This window comes from Dama dama, chromosome 3, assembly GCF_033118175.1.
Source record: "Dama dama isolate Ldn47 chromosome 3, ASM3311817v1, whole genome shotgun sequence".
In the NCBI taxonomy this organism is placed as follows: Eukaryota; Metazoa; Chordata; class Mammalia; order Artiodactyla; family Cervidae; genus Dama; species Dama dama.
The window spans coordinates 44,934,326-44,956,790 of record NC_083683.1 but is presented as its reverse complement, the minus strand read 5'-3'; the positions used below and the strand labels follow the sequence as shown (position 1 = coordinate 44,956,790).

At 43.9% G+C, this 22,465-nt stretch overlaps 1 protein-coding gene and 1 non-coding gene across 2 annotated transcripts in view; both read right to left on the bottom strand.

Annotated features, from left to right (window-relative positions):
- POU6F1 (POU class 6 homeobox 1) overlaps positions 1-3,547 on the bottom strand; it is a 28,212-nt gene extending 24,665 nt beyond the window's left edge. Inside the window, exons 1-2 of the mRNA XM_061127608.1 lie at positions 3,392-3,547; positions 1,340-1,398 (exon numbers count right to left, since the gene is read on the bottom strand). The gene's annotated coding sequence lies outside the window, so the exon portion shown is untranslated. The remainder of the gene's footprint in view (positions 1-1,339; positions 1,399-3,391) is intronic.
- Positions 3,548-10,684: 7,137 nt separating this feature from the next.
- TRNAG-CCC (transfer RNA glycine (anticodon CCC)) lies at positions 10,685-10,757 on the bottom strand. Its single transcript has one exon. It is a non-coding gene; the product is annotated as a tRNA-Gly (tRNA).
- Between the last annotated feature and the right edge of the window lie 11,708 nt (positions 10,758-22,465).

The window sequence follows — 22,465 nt, the reverse complement described above, 5'->3', positions numbered from 1 at the left end:
TTCAATCCCTGGATCAGGAAGATCCCCTGGAGAAGGGCATGGCAACCCACTCCAGTATTCTTGCCTGGAGAATTCTATGGACAGAGGAGCCTAGTGGACTGCAGTCCATGAGGTAGCAAAGAGTAGGACACGACTGAGCGACTAACACTTTCACTCTTTCATGAGATCATGCAAGTAAAATGCTTAACATTGTATTCTTACGATGATCCCCATCTTTATCTATAGGAAAATGGAGGTGGAGAGAGGTCAGGTGACTTGCTCAAGGGCACAGTCCATAACCTTTAAACTTCAAGGTCACATAACCTGCCCCAGATTTCTATTCTCCTGACACCACACCAAGCCTTCATTCAGGAAATGGGAGGAAGGCTGATGGGGGGGCTGCTCTGGCCCCCAGGGATCAGGACACAGTGGAAAGCGGAAGCTCTCAATTCTGCTCCAAATCGTTCCAGTGGTTAAGACTCTGAGCTTCCAACACAGGGAGTGTGGGTTCAATCCCTGTTCAGGGAACTAAGATCCCACATGCCTTGCGGTGTGGCCAAGAAATAAAAACGGGCTTCCCTGGTGGCTTAGATGGTAAAGAATCTGCCTGCAATGTAGGAGAGCTGGGTTTGATCCCTGGGTCAGGAAGGTCCTCTGGAGAAGGGAATGGCTACCCACTCCATTATTCTTGCCTGCAGAATTCCATGGACAGAGAAGCCTGGCGGGCTACAGTCCATGGGGTTACAGAGTCGGACATGACTGAGCAACTAACACTTTGATTTTGGGGCTTCCCTGGTGGCTCAGATGGTAAAGAATCTGCCTGCAGTGTAGGAGACCCAGATTTGATCCCTAGATTGGGAAGATCCCCTGGAGAAGGGAATGGCAACCCACTCCAGTATTCTTGCCTGGGAAATCCTGTGGACAGAGAAGCCTCATGGGCTACAGTCCACGGGGTCACAAAGAGTTGAACATGACTGAACAACTAACACTAATCAGTTTACCTCTCCCAACCCCAATTCATGGACAGAGATAAATGACTTGCCAAGCTATTGGTAGACTAGCTAGCCACACACACACATGGGCCAGAAGGAGAGGAAAGGGTGAAAGACAGGACAGTAGTGAACAAACTTACTTCTTTCCCAACCAACCATTTGTAAATTTTAGACATATATAGTCAAACAGTAAAGACCTGTTTTATAAAGACACATTTAGATTTAGTTTCTCCTCCTGCACTACCCCCCACCACCCTGTGCCCAAACTTGATTCATCCCAGGCAGGGTGAATAGAGGGGGTAAATGTGAAAAACAAGAAGTATGTTCCCCTACTAGACTTTAAGGACCAAGAAAGCATATCCACTTACCATCATATCCCAGAGCCTCATAAAATTCCTGGTACACAACAGAAGTTAATGAATACGAGCTGAAAACATAAATTATGATATCAGATCATACCCTTTTAGTCTCCTCATATTTCCTATCTTTTCCTCAAAATACACAGCCTATTTCAAATTTCATTCCCTCATTTTCAATACGAGGGATACTTAAAAATGATTTCAAAGAAGTAGTATTAAGTTCTTAAGAAACCCTGTCACACTCATCCTCTCCTAATGTGCCAGTTCAGCTCCTCATTCCCAAGTCTTACTTCATTTGGCCAGTTTCTCCCGAGTCCCATTCTCTCTGTGGCCTCACTGACCCTCATTTTGACACAGAAAAAGCTTGGGGTTTAAAGGCAGAAGACTCAGACTGAGTATTGCTTCTGTTTAAGGTAACACCTCACGGCCTGTTTCCTTATCTGTGAAATGGGGCTAAATTCCAGTACCCACCTCATGGGCTATTGTTAAATCACTAAGATTTATGTAAAGCTTTTGGAACAGGGCCTGGCACACAGCAAACACTACGTAACTGCTTAGTTGAAGTAAAGCACTGTTCTTAATTGTAAAGTGTTATAAAAAACGTGTAAGATTACTACTATGACTTTATAGTGAGCAAATCTTGGGGAGGGAGGATATGATTTTGTCCCATGTTCCTTCATAATGCCAAGACTCCTTAGAAAAGCAAATTTCTTCTGAGTCATCTCTTAATTGCTAGGTAGTACTTCCAAGAAGAGAATAACCCATCTCCTTCTCTCTCTCTCACACACACACACAATCACTCTATATTATCTTGTTTTTTTCATGTTTATGATCTGCCTGTCCCCATCTCATCCCACCCACCAAACGAATTAAAACTCCAAGACAGGGCAAATTCTGTCTGTATTGTTCAGAGTTGGCACAGAGTGGATATTTTTGTTGCCCTGATGAACAAATAAATGAAGGTCTACAGCGGATATGCAAAGAAATACCAGATCACAGAAATAACACCCTGAGAAGCTGGATGTCAGTCAAAACGAAATACATGGAATTATTCCTCAGAAGGCCCTGCTGGTCAACGGTGGCTGCCTTGGATCACCAAGAAAAGGGAGGTGGGAAATATGCTCATGAACAATTGAAGACCAGCCTTCTACTTTGGGATCAAGGAATTTGAAAGAGCAGATCCCAGCTCTCTGCAAAGAGCTTCTTTCCACTAGCGAGGCAGGCTTTACAGCCGCGTTTTATTTTCCCCCACAGCCGGCTGCGGAGGCTGTTTTGCGAAGATTTGGGGCTTCCAATGACAAATGAGTAGGGGACCTCAACGTGAAAGTGGAGGTTGCAAGGCGCGCTGCGGCTCCCTTGGCCTTGCCAGGTGAGGATGCCCAGGGAGCACATAGCGGGTCCATTATGATGACTATTTATTAATAATAATATTGTTATTAAATATTTATGAAGTGCTTGTGCTCGGCTAGACGGTGACCCTCCCACCACTCTCCCACCCTTCCAGCAGCACCTGGTCCCTAACACCGAGTCCCCCCAGTCCTCCCGGTGTATGGTGGTTGGAGAGAATTGTGACAGGTGGCTCTGGCCGCCTCATTTGACCTTGACTGCTGGGAACCCAGGCGTCCGGGTTCTCCAGTAGGGCGACAATCCTTTCGCGGTCGCCACGGGGGTTGGGTAAAGAACGTCCCCGTGGTCCGTACCCAACCTGGGCTCCCGGAGCAGAAATGGGGAGGGGCCAGGTCCAAGCTCCCCACGGGGTCCACCTGGCGGCCGCCCCCTCCTCCCCTCGGTCCCCGCGGGCCGGCAGGAAGGCTAGGGCGCGGCCCCCGGGGTCTCCGGCCTCCGGCGAGCGGCCACACGCCATTCAGCTCCCGGAGCTCCCCGCCGCCCCGGCCCAACATCCCGGCGCCCCGGCCCCGCGGCATTTTTTTTTCTCTTTATCATAAATATATAAATTATGCTAATTACGGGCATTGCATATTAACCAAACCCGAAACCTCCCCTGCCCGGCCCCCTCCCCCTCTGTGCAAACCCCTCCCCGCCCCGGACCCCGCTACTTACCGGAGCCCGAGCCCGAGCTGCCTTCGCCCCGGGTGCCCGGCGGCCACCGATTAGAGATTCATCTCACAGCTCGGGCCAGGGGGCCGGGGGCCGGGGCCCGGGGGCCGGGGAAGCCGCCACCCGCAGACAAAGAAGCCAGTACGGCTTGGCTGGGCTCGGCTCGGCCCGGGAGCCGGTCGGGACCCGCCGCCGCCCCCGGGCCCCCAGCCCGGGCTGGCCAGAGCCGAAGGGGACTCGGCGGGCTGCGCTGGGCGGAGGGGGGACGGCTGGGAAGCGAGAAGGGGAAGCAGGGTGGGTGGGGGGACGGTCAGGTATATATATATATATTTTTTTTTCTTCCTTTCCCCCCTTCCACGGCCCCCCCTTTTTCCTCCCCCCCCCCTCGTTTTTTTTCCCTCCTTCTGCTACTTGGATTTTTTTAGCTGCTGCGTCATGAGCATAATTTATGCAAAGAGCTTTGCCGCATGCTGCACCGCGCGCGCCAGCCGCCGGGGGCGGCGGGCTGGGCGGGCCGGCAGGGAAGGGAGGGGATCTGGGGAACCGAGAACGAGCGATGGTGGGGGCACCCCAGCCCCTTGCCACCCCCGCTCTCAGAGGCCCCACAGGCTAGCTCCCCGGACCGGAGTGGAAAGTCGATGGGGCGGGTCACGCAGCCCCGCTCCTAGGAGCATCCTGAGGTCGTTTCATTTTGGAAGGTGCGAGAGTAGGGAGCACAGAAGTCCAAACTGGGGACCCTATGCCACATTCCCGTCAGCCTAGGGTTGGGACGGTAACTCCCAGCGGCCGCCCTGTCCTCTCTAGCTTGGTCAGTTGCCCTGCTCAACGTTTAAAGTCAAGTTCGTGTCCATTCCCAAGTCCCAGGCCGGGCCCCCACTGTGAGAAAAGGGAGGGAACTCAGCCAGACCAAAACCACCGCCCGACCAACCTCCGGAGCAGCTGTGCCCGAGCTCCATCTCACCCGGGGGGAGCGGGGTGGGGAGGTGGGAGGCGTGGGGGCCTGGACCCGAAAGCCCCCATATACACACCTCAATAGCCACTGTCTAGAGACTAGCTTGCCTGCTTTCTTGACCAAGTACATGAGGAAATGTAAAAAACAGACAAAGTTCTGTGGCATGGAGCAAAAAGAAAAACCCAGCGTTCTGCTTTGGTGGTGGTGATGTCGGGGAGGGTTTGGTTTAAGAGGCTCCTGAAGGTAGGGAAAGGGGAAGGGATAGAGAGAGGCACTGTTTGAGGCTGAGGGAAAACGGACCGAGACGTCGTTGGCAAATAAAAGAGGAAGGAGTTGGAAGAACAAAGGGGAAGAGAAAGAATGAGGGAAGAAGAATTGGGGAGGGAGGAGGTTCTGTAAATCCAGCGACTGTGGGTCCCAGCTTTGAGACCTAGAGACAGCCTGCCTTCAGCCTGGGCTGCTTCCCCTCTGCCCCGAATCTACTGCCCGCCTTCCCCGACCCCCACCCTCAGATTTGGTGGCTTATCTTTTGATGAGGTAAGCATAGACGAGTTAGAGGTAATGTGAGGAGAATGAAGGGGAGCCCTCGGCCCCCTTCGGAGACTGTTCACCCGCGCCCCCACCTCCATGGAAGGACACTGCAAGGGAGGGGAGAGCAGGAGAGCGGAGCAGCACCAGGTGGTAGATCGTCTCTACACACTTTTCCAGAACCTTACCTGCACTCGGCACATCTATGAGTAACCCATGGATTCCAAGGTAGAATGTTTAGGGTTTAGCCCCTACCCTTCCACTAACAGTTCAGGCAGGTAATTTAACTTCATTACTTACTTTTCTATCATCATTGCTTCACAGGGTCAAGAAGTTTAACTGTGTGAGCTTGTATGTGAAAGAACTTTGAAAAACTCTGTAAGGTATCATTACCTGTGCAGTAGTTTTAATCTGTTTAAACTGGCCTTGTGAAGCTGATACATGACAATATTACAATTCGTGGAGGTTTTGTTTGGTCTTTTGTCCCTATGGTCCCTTGCCTTAGGCTGTAAATTTCTTGAGAGCACAGATGGTGACAACTCATTTTTGTATTCCCTACTGCTGTTTATGTGAAGAAGAGGCTCAGTATTGCTATTGAATGTTATCACATGAAGACAAAACTCTTAGTCTATGTGACATGGTTTGGTGCTACACACAGATAAATCAAATGCATGATATCAGGGACAGTATGAAGAAAGAAACAGATGTGATCAAAGGGGTTCAGGGAGACAGACATGAGAATGGTAATTGTGGTTTTCTTTGGAAAAAGGAAGCCTTAAATTTGTATTGTATACTCTTCTGCCTAAATTTTTGATCCTGAACATATATTACTTTTTTGTTGGTCTAAATTTTTTATTTATCGGTTATAACATGCACACAGTAAAGTACACAAACCCTAAATGTACATATTGATGAATTATTTATATATACATAAAATATTTATTTTTATCTACACATTACATTATTTACACATATTATTTACATGTAAAATATATTATATGTCATTTACATATAATATTTTTTATAACAATTGGGGCTTCCCTGGTAGCTCAAACGGTAATGAATCTGCCTGCAATGAGGGAACCCTGGGCATAATTATAATAATTACATTTTATCATATATCACACATATATATTTTATAAACATATACAAAATCACCACCCACAATATGATATAGAGCATTTCCAACACCTGTTGGAAAGACTTCTCTGTGTTCATTGATAGGTAAACGTCCAATTATCACTATAGATTAATTTTACTGGTTCTTGAACTTCATCTAAATGGAGTCAGACAGTATGTGTACTCTTTTGTGTCTGGTTTCTTTTACTCAACACATGTTTTTGAGATTCACCCATGTTGTTGTGTTTAACAGTTTATTACTTGTTCTTTTATACTGCTCTATACATTCCATTGTATAATTATACCACAATTTATCCATTCTACTATTGATGGGCATTTGAGTACTTTCTCTTTTTGTCTTTTATGCATAAAAGCTGCTCTAAACATGCTTGTATAAGTCTCTTAATGAATACATGTACTTATTTTTCCTAGGTGAATATTGAGGAGTGGAATTGCTAAGTTTGGGGTATATGTTCAACTTTTTATTGGGTTGGCCAATAAAAAACTTTGAGTTTGGGTTTTCCGTAACATCTTACAGAAACTTGAATAAACTTTTTGGTTAACCCCATAGATACTGCTCCCGTGGTGGCTCAAACATTAAAGAGTCTGCCTGCAATGCAGGAGACCTGGGTTTGATCCCTGGGTTGGGAAGACCCCTGGGAGAAGGAAATGACTATCCACTCCAGTATTCTTGCCTTGAGAAATTCCATGGACAGAGGAGTCTGGCAGGCTACAAAGAATAGACACAACTGAGCCACTAACACTTTTAACACAGATACTGCTAAATACTTTCCCAAAATGTCTGAACCAGTTTATATCCTTAATAGTAATGTATGAGAGTTTTAGTTATTTCATCCTCACTGATACTTGAAATACAGTCTTTTTTTTTTTCAATATTGCAATATACGATTTTTGGAATAAGTACACATTTTATAGTCAGAAAAAAAAGCCAACAATACAAATATTTCCATGAGTAAGTAGGGAGAAGCTGTCACCAGTGACATGCTGTGCCAAAGAAAACTCGTCAATAGTATCCTCAGCCCAGCACATTTTCTTTTTCTCCTTTGCTCCCAATTCCTATGCCTCTCAGCCTATATTTATTAAAAAAAAAATTATTGTCTACTAGATTGGATGCTAAGTGTCCAGTGGAAGACAAAACAGCTTTCTTGAAATTTATAGTCTTCTGGGGAAACACATGTTAAACAAAAAATAAGCACATAAATATATCATTACATGTGACAATGAAGGAAACCGGAAGGTGATATGAGAAAGAATCACACTGAGGGGCAGGGAAGGCCTCCCTAAGGAAGTCACATATAAGGCGAAGTTTAAAAGATGGAATAGGGACTTTCCTGGTTTTCCAGTGGCTAAGACTGCACTCCCATTGCAGGGGGCCTGAGTTAGATTCCTGGTCAGGGAACTCGATTCCACATGCCACAACTAAAGATTCTGCATACTGCAACTAAGACCCGATGCAGTCAAATAAATACATAAAAATAAATACTTTTAAAAAGTGAAATAGGCAGGAGACCAAAGGAACAGCAGAGGTGATAAGACAGGAAAGAACCTGGTGGTCAAGAAACTGGAGCACAGCAAGTGACGGGAAGAACTTCACAAAATGAACTTGGAAAGATAGGCAGGGGCCAAATCAGAAAGGCCTGGCCATATGTACCTCTAATCTTCCCATTCAGCTGGGGCTGTTCTTTCCTTGCAAACTCTCCTCAGGATTTACCCCCTCTAAGTAGCCTTCTTGAATAATACTGAATTGTTTAAATTAATATTATTATTTTAATTATATTATTTTTTCAAAAACCTCATAATTTGTAGTAAATAGCCCTTTCTTTCTGTTTCCTGAGAATATATTGGTTTACCCAACAGACGTAGGACAGGGCCTTCTGTTTCCTCTTTTACCTGAGTCTTCTCCAAGCATCAGGGATGCTCTGTTGACAGTAGGAGTCTTCCTTGGCCCTGCACTCTATTCCTAGAAAGCTCTTGGAATCTAAGTAGATAATCCCTAGAATCCTGTTTTGCGTGGTTTGAGGACTGACTCAGTTTCAGATCTTCAAAAGTTGCCCTGGAGCAACCAAATTTCCCCAGGATCCACATATATTTTCCCAGACAGCTTCTTTAACTTCCGAGTTAATCTTACCCCTCCTCCTGCCAATCACCAGGTTAGAGGCATCTTTGCTGTTGCTAAGAGAAGGAGGCTTGGGCAGGTGAGAGTGAGTTGAAGGATGATACAGCAGGGAGTCAGGCTGGTCAGCAGGGGAAAAAACCTTTCAGCTGTGAGAGAAGACAGCAATGCAAATACATTTTTCAAGTGCTTCTGGGCCAGGTTTTTTTGTCTTTTTCCCCCACTGTGTTTACCTGCTTGTTCTCTGAAAGCTTTTAGGACTTTCTTTTTAAAAAATCTCTGACGTCTTAAATTTTACATCATGGCTTGTAGTTGGCCAGCTTTCATAAAATAAGCTATTGTTCACCTTGACTGGTTATATTGAAGTCCTTGTGAGGGGAAAAGGACCATCAAAGAGAAGATCCCTGAGTGCTGGTAACAATGCAGGGCTATTTAAAGGTGGAAGTCAGAGTTCTGGAATACTTGCTTGGCAAGGAGCGTGGTTGGGCATGCTCCATTTTTTATAGACTTCCCACCCTGAAATGCATATATTTTATCTATTTACTTTAATTTTAGCAATGATGTAAAATTATTGCTAGGCTGCTGTCACTCTGACAGATCACCTTACCAGCTCAAAGGGTAAATATGGATTTTTTTCCCCATAATTTTTGTACAGTAACAAGGTGAGGAACATTTTAGCTCATAAATTATTCACCAAACCTCACAGGCATAATAGGCTGTGTGCATATTCATCAGGTTATCATCCATTATTCATAAGAAGTTCACTTCAACTGTTAGAAGAAAATGAGGTTGTTGATTGAAATGCTGAAGAAACGTGGGCTTTTGTTCCCCCCTTCTTCTTTCTCCCATCTAAGTCTGGAAGTTTCCATCAAAAAACTCATATCATAGGGGAAAAATTTTATTCCTGACATGCAGATGTGTAGATAAGAGGAAAAGAAAACTTGGAGTAGGAAATAAGTTGGCAGAATCAACCATCATACATTTAACTTGGCTAAAGACCTCTGACTCCTGCTTCCACAGAAATTGTGTCCAGGAAGTATCTAAAAGGAATCTCCTTTCTTGCAACAAAGGAGCAGCTTTAGTAAATCTGATAGTTTTTTTTTAGACTTCATACTTATATTAAGATACAGATTGCATTCTGCAGCCCAAGAAGTAGTACCATTTATGTTATTATTTGACCTTCATACCATGTCTGTGAGATAGGAGTAATTTCAAGATGAGACAACTCAGGCTCAGAAAGGTTAAGTGATTTGTCTAAAGCCAAACAGCTGGAGAGCAGAGCAGGACTGGGACCTACATTTTCTTCCACATTCCATGTTCTTTATACTCTGTCTTCCTAAATCCTCTGGAAAAATGAAACCTACCACTCCCAGAGGCATTTCACATTGTTTTCCAAGAACCACTGATTTTATTATTTTCTCTTTTTAGTATCTTTGTTATTTCTGTTAACTTCAGAAGCAATACAGACTTAAAAGCATCAAATAACCCAAAGTTCTATAGAATAAAGAATAACAAATGGACAGGCAGTTAACTGCCACGATCGCCAAACTCCCCTGCCACAGGAGCCGGGAAGAGATATTATAATTCAGGCAGATCTACAGATCTGGGTTCAGATCTGCTCATGGTCACTGACTAGCTGTTTCATCTAGGGGTAAGATAGCCTCTTTAGGCTGTAGTTTCTCATTTGTAAAATGGGGATTATACTTCTAGAGTTTTTTTAACAATTAAATGAGATGATGTATATGAAACCCAAGTGTCAGCACTTCCCTCTATTTTAAAGGCCCCCTCTCTCTAGCACAGCTGGCCACCCACTATCCATGGGTATTGCATCAGAGGATTCAATCCACCAAGGATTGAAAATATCTGGAAAATAAATTCCAGAAAGTCCCCAAAAGCAAAAGGTGAATTTGCTGCAAATCAAACTTTGTACATAGTATCTACAACTACATAGTATTTAAAACTATGCAGTTTACATAGCATTTACATTGTATGGAGAAAGAAATGGCAACCAACTCCAGTATTCTTGCCTGGAAAATCCCATGGATGGAGGAGCCTGGTAGGCTACAGTCCATAGGGTCGCAAAGAGTCGGACACAACTGAGCGATTGAACTGAGGTATTATAAGTAATCTAGAGATGATTTCAAATTATACAGGAGAATATGCAGAGGTTTCAGGCAAATACCATTTTATATAAGGGATCTGAGCAGCCTTGGATTTTGGTATCTGTGAAGGGGAGGTGGATCCTAGAACAATATACCCTGTGGGAACTGTATATTTATTTGGGGAAATGGAATGGAAGGCAAGGCTTGTTGCTTGCCTGTGCCCCCAAGTCTTTCGCTTGATCCTCTGTTTCCTTCTGTCCTGCGTCACTCACCTGGCTGCTAGTTGCCTGGTGTGGTTTCTCTGGATGAAATGCAGCTGTAGTCACAGTGGGGCACAGCTGTGAGTTCTCCCCAGCATGACTAAATATGGCTGTTCTTTTTTTAAAGAAAATTATTTATTTGGCTGTGTCAGATCTTAGCTGCGGCATGAGGGATCTTTAGTTGGGGGATGTGGGATCTAGTTCCCTGACCAGGGATCGAACCTGGACCCCCTGCATTGGGAGTGCAGAGTCTTAGCCACTGGATCACCAGGGAGGTCCCTCAAGGTTGTTCTTTATTGAGGAGTTGGGAAAAAAGCTAAAGAGAATTCCAATGAATAAGAGAAAGCATTAAATTTTTTATTTTAACTTTCTATGTGATTCAGATGAAAACCAGATAAGTTGTTCAGTTTTTATGAGCGGGTCAGGTTTTGCGTGCCTGGACCCCAAACCCTACTCTGACTCCCTGTCGTCAGGTCAGTTTCCTCCCTAGGAATGCCTCCTTCACACCTCCACTCCTTTCTGGGAGGGGCCAGGTGCTTCCTCCCTCTGCTTCCTCACCTTTACTCAGAAGTGTGTGTGTGCGCAGTCATTTAGTGGCGTCCAACTTTATTCGACCCCATGGACTGTAGCCTGTCGGGCTCCTCTATCCATGGGTTTCCTAAACAAGAATACTGGAGTGGGTTACCAGTTCCTCCTCCAGGGGATCTTCCCAACCCAGGGATCCAACCCGAGTCTCCTGAGTTACAGGTGGATTCTTTACGACTAGCGCCACCTGGGAGCCCCGTATTCAGAAGTACATTTCCCTAAATCTGACATATTCAGTCTGGAAGAGGTGAGTGTGTGGCAGAGGGTGAGGGATGGAGTGGGCGCTACGAACTCTAGCACACAATCCACCCAGAAAATTTGTCCAAGGAAGGTTGGCATCCCAAGTTCAGACCCCTTCCAGTCTCTTGGCCAGATGGAGATGTAGATGAGGCTCTATTCTTCTGACTGCCCTTTGGAAAATAACTTTTGGAGCACACACACAGAACACACACACACCTTGCAGAATAAAATGAAAGCTTAACCCTTAAACCAGCAAATGTCATGTGGTAGAATCGCCCTACTACACTGCATTTTTAATAAACACTAAGTGCTGCACTCAATATGCCAACAAATTTGGAAAACTCAGCAGTGGCCAGAGGACTGGAAAAGGTCAGTTTTCATTCCAATCCCTAAGAAGTGCAATCCCAAAGAATGCTCAAACTACCGCACAATTGCACTCATCTCACACGCTAGTAAAGTAATGCTCAAAATTCTCCAAGCCAGGCTTCAGCAATATGTGAACCGAGAACTTCCAGATGTTCAAGCTGCTTTTAGAAAAGGCAGAGGAACCAGAGATCAAATTGCCAATATCCGCTGGATCATTGAAAAAGCAAGAGAGTTCCAGAAAAGCATCTATTTCTGCTTTATTGACTACACCAAAGCCTTCGACTGTGTTGATCACAATAAACTGTGGAAAATTCTGGAAGAGATGGGCATACCAGGCCACCTGACCTGCCTCTTGAGAAATCCGTATGCAGGTCAGGAAACAACAGTTAGAACTGGACATGGAACAACAGACTGGTTCCAAATAAGAAAAGGAGTACGTCAAGGCTGTATATTGTCACCCTGCTTATTTAACTTATATGTAGAGTATATCATGAGAAACGCTGGGCTGGAAGAAGCACAAGCTGGAATTAAGATTGCCGGGAGAAATATCAATAACCTCAGATATGCAGATGACACCACCCTTATGGCAGAGAGTGAAGAGGAACTAAAAAGCCTCTTGATGAAAGTGAAAGAGGAGAGTGAAAAAGTTGGCTTAAAGCTTAACATTCAGAAAACTATGATCATGGCATCTGGTCCCATCACCTCACGGGAAATAGATGGGGAGACAGTGGAAACAGTGTCAGACTTTATTTTTTGGGGCTCCAAAATCACTGCAGATGGTGACTGCAGCCATGAAATTAAAAGATACTTACTCCTTGGAAGGAAAGTTATGACCAACCTAGATAGCATATTAAAAAGCAGAGACATTCCTTTGCCAACAAGGGTCCGTCTGGTCAAGGCTATGGTTTTTCCACTGGTCATGTATGAATGTGAGAGTTGGACTGTGAAGAAAGCGGAGCGCCGACGAATTGATGCTTTTGAACTGTGGTGTTGGAGAAGACTTTTTTTTTTCCATTTATTTTTATTAGTTGGAGGCTAATTACTTTACAATATTGTAGTGGTTTTTGTCATACATTGACATGAATCAGCCATGGATTTACATGTATTCCCCATCCCAATCCCCCCCTCCCACCTCCCTCTCTACCCGATCCCTCTGGGTCTTCCCAGTGCACCAGGCCTGAGCACTTGTCTCATGCATCCAACCTGGGCTGGTGATCTGTTTCACCCTAGATAATATACATGTTTCGATGCTGTTCTCTCAAAACATCCCACTCTCGCCTTCTCCCACAGAGTCGAAATGTAGAAGACTCTTGAGAGTCCCTTGGACTGCAAGGAGATCCAACCAGTCCATCCTAAAACAGATCAGTTCTGGTTGTTCATTGGAAGGACTGATGCTGAAGCTGAAAGTCCAATACTTTGGCCACCTCATGCAAAGAGTTGACTTGTTGGAAAAGACCCTAATGCTGGGAGGGATTGGGGCAGGAGGAGAAGAGGACGACAGAGGATAAGATGGCTGGATGGCATCACCGACTCGATGGGCATGAGTTTGAGTAAACTCCAGGAATTTGTGATGGACAGGGAGGCCTGGCGTGCTGCGATTCATGGGTTGCAAAGATTCGGACACGACTGAGCAACTGAACTGAACTGAACTGAACTGAAGTGATTCTGATAAAAGTGGTTTGGGATTTCACAGGGATAAAAATTGCTCAGAACCCCAAAAGAAGAGAAGCTGTCCCAGGATTTACTAGGCTCCCCAGCTACAGTGGAGTTAGGCCTTGACATTATTATGCAGAGCAGTGTTATTGCCTCTCCTACAAAGGCTTGCCAGCAATAAGAAAAGAGGATCCATTTCTGAGTCATATATCTTGTAATCTTTGTTCCCTTAGTTACACAAAGACCAGCCAAAGCTTTGAAAAGGTTGCTTCAGGGCCTGACTGGATTCTTCCACAAACCTCCACCCTCCCTCTTTGGGCTGGGAAATAGGTGTTTTTGTTTTCTGTTAATAGAAGTGAAGAGTCCAATACAGAGTAGGTGTTCAATAAAGGTACTTTAAAAAGCTCTAATCAGGGACTTCCCTGGTGGCACAGAGGATAAGAATCCACCTGAAGGTGCATGGGAAACTGGTACGATCTCTGGTCCAGGAAGATTCCACGTGTCTTGGAGCAGCTAAGCCTTTGCACCACAACTACTGAGCTTGCATTCTAGAGCCCATGTGCTGCAACTGCTGAAGCCTGCATGCCTGGAGGCTGTGCTTCACAAGAGAAGCTTCTGCAATCAGAAACCCACACATCACAAGGAAGAGCAGCACCTGCTTGCTGTAACTAGAGAAAGCCTGAGAAAAAGCAATGAATGAAGTCCCAGCATAGCCCAAAAAAGCTCTTATCAGCCTAATTAACTGGGACTAGGAGAACCTTTGGGGCTTCCCTGGTGGCTCAGTGGTAAAGAACCCACCTGCAGTGCAGGAAACAAAAGAGACTCGGGTTCGATCCCTGGATCAGGAAGATCCCCTGGAGGAGGGCATGGCAACCCACTCCAGTAATCTTGCCTAGAGAATCCTGAGGACAGAGGTCCCTGGTGGGCTATAATTCATAGGGTCGCAAAGAGTCAGACACAACTGAAATGACTTAACACACACAGAAGAACCTTCACGAAGAGGTGTGTCAATCTCTGAACCCTCGGAGGGCAGTTTATCCATCTCCACTGTAGTGCTTACTGAGTTCTATGATTTTCCTCTCAGCATCTCTCTTGCCCAAACACACTAAGAGTTCATGAGCCATCATTCTTGGCTATTCTCTCTTCTTCATCCCAGCAATTTTAAAATTTATTTTTAAAAAACACTTATTGGACTTCCCTGGTGGCCCAGGGGTTAAGAATCGGCTTGCCAAAGGAGAGGACATGGGTTCCATTCCTGGTCCAGGAAGATTGCATGTGCTTTAAGGCAGCTGAGCCCCTGCACCACAACTGCTGAGCCCACACTCCACAGCCTATGTGACTCAACAAGAGAAGACACCACAACGAGAAGACTAAGCACAACTAGAGAGTAGCCCTACTCTCTGCAGCAAGACGAAGCCCACAGACAGCAAAGAAGACCCAGTGAGGCCAAAAATAGTTTAAAAAAATATTTGTTTGGCAGTGTTGAGTCTTAGCTGTGGCTCACGGGACCTTTCCTTGTGGTGCTCAGGCTTAGCTGTGCCATGGCATGTGGGATCTTAGATCCCTGACAAGGGATCAAACCCACATCCTCTGCTTTGGAAGGCAGATCCTTAACTACTGGACCATCAAGGAAGTCCTCCCAACATTAACATTATTTCTTTTTAAACACCTTTATTGGCACTTCCCCTGTGGTCCAGTGGTTAAGACTCTATCTTCCACTACAGGCGCATGGGTTCAATCCCTGGTTGGGGAATTAAGATCCCACAGGCCACGCACTGTGGCCAAAAAAATAATAAAAAGGAGGGGGGAGGGTATCACCAAAAATTTTTTTAAAACACCTTTATTAAGGCATGATTGACATACAATAAGGGCTTCCCAGGTGGCTCAGTGATTAAAAAAAAATCTGCCTGCCAATGCAGGAGACTTGGGTTCAATCCCTGGGTTGGGAAGATCCCCTGGAGTAGGAAATGGCAACCCACTCCAGTATTCTTACCTGGAGAATCCCATGAGCAGAGGAGCCTGGCGGGCTGCAGTCCATGGGATCACAAAGAGTCGGACAGGTGAGTGACTAAGCATGCACACACAACATACAATAACCTGCATATGCTTAAAATGTACAAGCTGATAAATTCTGACATACCTAAGAAGACTATCACCACAATCAAAATAGTGAACATATCCATCACCCCTCAAAGCTTCCCAAAGTCCACCTCTTCTCTCCTGTCCCTCCCTTTCCCTTTATATTGGCAATCATTGATCTGTTTTTTATCACTATGGTTTGTATTCTCCAAAATTTTATATAAATGGCATCCTTTAGTGTCCACTCTTATCTGGTTTCTTTCCTTCAACATAATTGAGGTTATCCACGTTGCATGGATACACAGTTCATTCCTTAATACCACAATGTATTTATCCATTGACCTGTTGATGGATATTTGTGTTGTTTCCAGTTTTTGGCTATTACAAATAAAGCTGTAATAGTCATGGGCAAGCCTTTGTGTGCCCATATTCTTTCGTTTCTCTTGGGTTAATAGGAGTGAAAGGACTGATCACCAAATATAACTTTTAAAATCCTGCCATACTGTTTTCAAAGTGGTTGTACCATTTTACACTCTGATCAGCAGTGTATGAGAATTCTAGTAACAATAGCTCCACATACTCTCCAAGGCTTGAAATAGTCAGTCTTTTATGATCATTATTAAATTATTTTATTTTTGGTTATGATGGATCTTCATTGCTGCGCAAGGGCTTTCTCTAGTTATGGACAGTGGAGGCTGCTTTTTATTTGCGGTGCCTGGGCTTCTCATTGCAGTGGCTTCTCTTGCTGGGGAGCACAGGCTGTAGGGGCACGGGTGTCAGTGGTTGCAGCACAAGAGCTCAGCAGTTGTGGCTCCAGGACCCTAAAGCATGCAGGCTTCAGTACTTGTGGCACACGGGCTTAGCTGCTCTGTGGCATGTGGAGACCAGGGACTGAATCTGTGTCCCCTGCATTGGCAGGCAGCTTCTGATCCACTGTACCATCAGGGAAGACCAGTTAGTCTTTTTAATGTTAACCTTTTAAATAGGTGTGCCAACATTGTTTTAAGTTTTTGAATTGGTAAGCATTCACGTTTAAAATTTTTTAAAAATGTTTTTTAAGGTATACAGTGAAAAGTCACTCCCGTCTCTGTCCCCAACCTGACTCAGTAACCACTTTTATAGGTATCATGTGTAATCTTCCAGAATTTCTTTACTCAAATACTAATGAATATTGTTTTCCTGCTCTTTTACACAGAAGACTCCATGCTAAGCACATGATTCTGAACCTAGCCTTGTTTTCATTTAAAAAATATTTTGGAGAGCTTTCTCATTCTCATGGCTCTCTTAAACACAGCCATGCAGTGTTTAATTATATGGATGTACTAAGATTTAATTTACCATTTCCCTACTGATGGACATATATAGGTTATTTCTAATTTTTTGCTTTACAAATAATGCTGCAGTAAACAGTCTTATATACACAGTGTTTCTCATGAATGCAAATGTATCTGTAGGAACCATGCTTAGAAGTGGGGATCATAAAATTTGACATTTGTCAAATTAACCCTATAGGAATTGTACTCACACCATCAATAAATTAAAGAGTGTCTGCCTATCCACAGCCTCACAATTAAAGTTTGTAAATGTCTGGATTTTTGCCGATCTGATGGTAATATCTGTGTGGTTTTAATCTGCCTTCTTAAGAATGAGGCTGAACTTCTTTTCATATATTTAGAAGCCATTCATCGAAAAAGCAAGAGATTCCAAAAAAACATCTATTTCTGCTTTATTGACTATGCCAAAGCCTTCATCTGTGTGGATCACAATAAACTGTGGAAAATTCTGAAACAGATGGGACTACCAGACCACCTGACCTGCCTCTTGAGAAATCTTTATGCAGGTCAGGAAGCAACAGTTAGAACTGGACATAGAACAACAGACTGGTTCCAAATAGGAAAAGGAGTACGTCAAGGCTGTATATTGTCACCCTGCTTATTTAACTTATATGCAGAGTACATCATGAGAAACGCTGGGCTGGAGGAAGCACAAGCTAGAATCAAGATTGCCGGGAGAAATATCAATAACCTCAGATATGCAGATGACACCACCCTTATGGCAAAAAGTGAAGAACTAAGAGCCTCTTGATGACAGTGAAAGAGGAGAATGAAAAAGTTGGCTTAAAGCTCAACATTCAGAAAACTAAGATCATGGCATCTGGTCCCATCACTTCATGGCAAATAGATGGGGAAACAGTGGAAACAGTGACAGACTTTATTTTTTTGGGCTCCAAAATCACAGCAGATGGTGACTGCAGCCATGAAATTAAAAGCTTACTCCTTAGAAGGAAAGTTATGACCAACCTAGATAGCATATTAAAAAGCAGAGACATTACTTTGCCAACGAAGATCGGTCTAGTCAAGGCTATGGTTTTTCCTGTAGTCATGTATGGATGTGACAGTTGGACTATAAAGAAAGCTGAGAACTGATGCTTTTGAACTGTGGTGTTGGAGAAGACTCTTGAGTCTCTTGGACTTTGAGGGGATCCAACCAGTCCAACCTAAAGGAAATCAGTCCTGGGTGTTCATTGGAAGGACTGATGCTGAAGCTGAAACTCCCATACTTTGGCCACCTGATTTGAAGAGCTGACTCATTTGAAAAGACCCTCATGCTGGGAAAGATTGAAGGTGGGAGGAGAAACGGACGACAGAGGATGAGATGGTTGAATGGCATCACCAACTCAATGGACATGAGCTTCAGTAAACTCCAGGAGTTGGTGATGGAGAGGGAGGCTTGGCATGCTGCAGTCCATGGGGTCACAAAGAGTTGGACATGACTGAGCGACTGAACTGAGCTGAACTGAGAAGCCATTCATATTTCCTTTTTTGTGGACTGTCTGTAAATATCACTTGCTATCTAAGAAATTTTTTAATTTGTTTAAAATTTTTTCCAGTTTTATGGAGACATAACTGACATACAGCACTATGTAAGTTTGGGCTTTTCTGGTGGCTCAGTGGTAAAGAATCTGCCTGCCAATGAAGGAGATTTGAGTTCGATCTCTGGGCTGGGAAGATCTCCTGGAGAAGGAAATGGCAACCCACTTCAGTATTCTTGCCTGGGAAATCCCATGGACAGAGGAACCTGGTGGGCTACATCCATAGGGTCACAATGAGTCAGACATGACTTAGTGACTAAACAACAACTATGTAAATTTAAGGTATACAACAAAATAATTCAACTTACAAACACCATGAAATGATCACCACAATAGGTTTAGTTAGTGAAATCCATCTCATGTAGATATTAAGGAAATAGAAAAAAAATTTTTTAATTGTGATGAGAACTCAGGATTTACTATTTTATGAACTTTCCTTTACAATTACAGCAGTGTTAATTATCTGTATCGTGTTGTATGTTACATCCTTGTACATTCTGACTACCTTCATCTAACTCCTCCTGCTCCTAGGTACTTTTTCAAATCATTGGTCATATACTGATTGATCTCTAGGAGTTATTAATAATTAGGGGGATTAGCCTTTTGTGATGCAAATTGCAACTTTCCCCCCTAATTTCTCATTTTTCTTTTGACTTTATGGAGTTTTTATCCCTGACATTAATCCTGTTAATTAATCCAGGACATTAACCTCAGTAAATAACCTTATTTATTTATGGCTGTGCTGGGTCTTTGTTGCTGTGTGGGCTTTCTCTTGTTGCTGCGAGCGAGGGCTACTCTCTAGTTGGACTGCTCAGTGCAGTGGCTCTCTTGTTGCTGAACACGAGCTCTAGGGCACAAGGGCTCTAGAGCATAGGCTCAATAGTTGTGACACATGGGCTTAGTTGCTCCGCAGCACACGTGATCTTCCTGGATCACGGATTGAACCTGTGTCTCCTGTGTTGCAGGCAGAGCCACCAGGGGAGGCCCCATGCCGTCCTTATGACAGCACTAATCACACTCTACTTTGACTTTCTGTTTACTTTTCTCTCTGTCTCATTAGGTAGACTAAGTTCCATGAGGACAGGGACCAAGTCTGCTTCTTCATTACTGTTTCCCTGGAGTCTATTACAGGGCCTGGCAAATAACAGGTGCTTGATAAATAGGCTTTTTTAAAGTTATTCTTTTTTTAATTTTTAACATTTATTTATTTTTGGCTGGGCTGGGTCTTTGTTGCTGCTCACACCCTCCTCCAGCTACAGTGGGTGCGAGCCACTCTCCTGCCTATATGCGCGGGCCCTCACTGTGGTGGCCCTGTTGCAGAGCATAGGTTCTAGGCACATGGGCTTCAGTAGCTGTGGTGCATGGGCCCACTGTCCCACAGCATGTGGAATCCTCCCAGACCAGTGATCGAACCTGTCTCCCCTGCATTGGCAGGCAGACTCCCAACCACTGAACCATTAGGGAAGTCCGTCAATAAACAGTTATTATATTAATTTGGAAAAGGATGTTTGATGACTGAGTGTATCTTTGTCTCACTGGGGGACCCAGGAGAATGAAGAAAATAGAAAAGCTTTTGATGCCTGTCCAAGAAAGTAGCCATATGCTCCTTAATCCCACCTACCAGAGAAAACAAGGGTTTGCAGCTCCTTCTTTTCGGTGGTAATCTCATTTGGCTCTGCCCTGGTTTTCAGGAGACCCAGGTCCCTGAAAGCATTAAGCAAAATACCTAACATCCTGTAGAGGAGGATGAAGACTGATCAGTCTGAAGGCAGTTAGCCTTAGCTGGAGCTAGGTTCTACAGGCTTCCTGGATGTCAAGAGTTAACCCTTTAGTCACTAGACTATGGAAAGGTCTGTGGAGGAGGGGTTTCAGTGAAGGGCTGGAGTAGAGGAGGGTATTTGGGGAGAAGGCTTGGGGCAGTGGCTGATTATCATCCAGTAGAAGTACTTGTACTTATCCTTGTAACACCTGATATGGCCTGACTGGGCTTCCCTGGTGGCTCAGATGGTAAAGAATCTGCCTGCACTGCAGGAGACCTGGGTTCGATCCCTGGGTTGCGAAGATCTCCTGGAGAAGGGAATGGCTACCCTCCCCAGTATTCTTGCTTAGAGAATTCCATGGACAGAAGAGCCTGCCGGGCTACAATACACAGAGTCCATAGAGCTCCATAGAGCAAAGCATTGGACACGACTGAGCAATTAACACACACAGGGCCTGACCAGAATTTACAATCTGATAATCAGCTTGGCCCACTTCCCCTCTGCCTTCTCAGGCTCCTCTTTGCTTTTTTCCTTCCCCAAAACAAAGTTTAGATTTAGAGCAGGAGGTGACACAAGAATCATGTGAATTTTTTGGCAGAGGATGAAACTGAGACCCTTGTGAGGCAATAGATTAAAAACAAGGTAAACAGATTAAACAATGTATTAATAAACATTAGAAACAAGGCTTGTACATCAAGCAAAGCTGAGACTGAACACTGGCTCTGTAGCAGTGTAACTTAGTTCAGCTATTTAACCTCTCTGAAATACAGTCCCCTTGCCTGAATGTTTTCTGTCTGTTATGGACATAAAGTGCATAGCATCTTTATGTCCTAGCATCTGCAAGGACCCTGGTGTAGATTCTGACTCCTATATGACAAGGAACAAGGAGAAGCAGAGAAGATGAGGACCAAAGTCATTTAGCTGGTGACACAGTGATGACCAGAACTAGCATCCCTCTCCTACACTCTTATTGGCATGGATTGCTATAGTCAACACAATTTCAGGGTTCCTAACTGAGGGTCCACAAAGAGAAATAAGGGCAGTTCCTTTCTTAGGTTCATTCCTGTATTGTCTGAGGCACTGGGCACAGGGTAGGATGGCTATAGATTAGTGACCTCTCCAGCTTCAGGCTTTCGGGTGGTTTAGGATCTAACTTGTAAAAGTTAGGTTACAAGGAAGAAGATTGACTGGTCTGACCTCCAAGGACTTATTCTTTCAAATTTACCAATTACTGACTGAAAATTTCATGCTAAGAAAAATGCAAAACCCTGAAAGTAAAAGTCCACTTAAACAAACAAACCCCAAAACAGTGTTTTTCAAAGTGTGAGTCCTGACTTGTTAGTAGGATGTAAAATCACAACCAGAATTGAAAAAAGGAAATAAGAGAGATTAGAAAATATGACAGTGCATTGTACACAGAAGGATAGGTATCAGGTCATAAAATTTCCAGTTACATATAGCTACACATATATATGTGTACTGGGTCATGATTTAAAGTATATTACTTTAAATTACTGTGAATTTTGGTCAAAACTTTGCAAGCCCCTTTACCAGAAGGTGAATTCAGGAGAGCAAGAGCTTTGTTTTGTTTTAGAACAGTGCTTGGCATTTTTAAGTGTTCTCCAAAGAACTGTTGAATGAGTGAATATCTAACACTGTGCCTGCTTTCAAGAAGATTAGAGTCAGAAACACAGGAAAAGGTAAACATCAGAGGCTTTATCATACTAATACCAGCCTGAACCAAATAAATAATATGAATTTAATGAAAGGGAAAAAATCTAAAAGAACTCCCAATACAGTCTTGGATATTGCACTTTTAGGGAATTTTAGCCATGATAGGCAGAGTGAAGGGATAAGAACAAAACAAAACAAAAACACTGATTTGGGAACCAAAGATAACACACCTGACTTTGTAACCTGCTCACTGAGTGACTTAGGGCAAATCTCTTTAATCAATTCTCTCATTTGAAAAACAGAAATGCTTAAACAAGCCCTGCCTGCCACACAGGGCTGTTATGAAGATCTGCGATGACTCCATAAAATCATGCATATTAACGGTGTTCTGCAAAATGTAATATGAAACTGAAGAGAAAAACAACGGATTGCTGATGAAGTGAGTACTGGCCTTTTCAGTGGTTTAAGTCATTCAACAGCAAATATTTACCAGGTTTCTAATGTTTACCGAGGGTTTTTCTTTTCAAAGCTCTCTTTTCAGATGCTTTTCTAATGTTCTTCCTACACTACAGAATGTAAACCACGAGAAAATAGCCTTGGGCTGTCTTGTTCAGCTCCATCTCTGTACCTGAACACAGCAAGCGTTCAGCAGATATCTTAAAGAATGGAAGCAATTGTTGCCTTAAAGGATGGCATCTTTGCTTTTAAGAACGATTAAGTTAGAACTGATACACAGAGAAAATACACATCAGG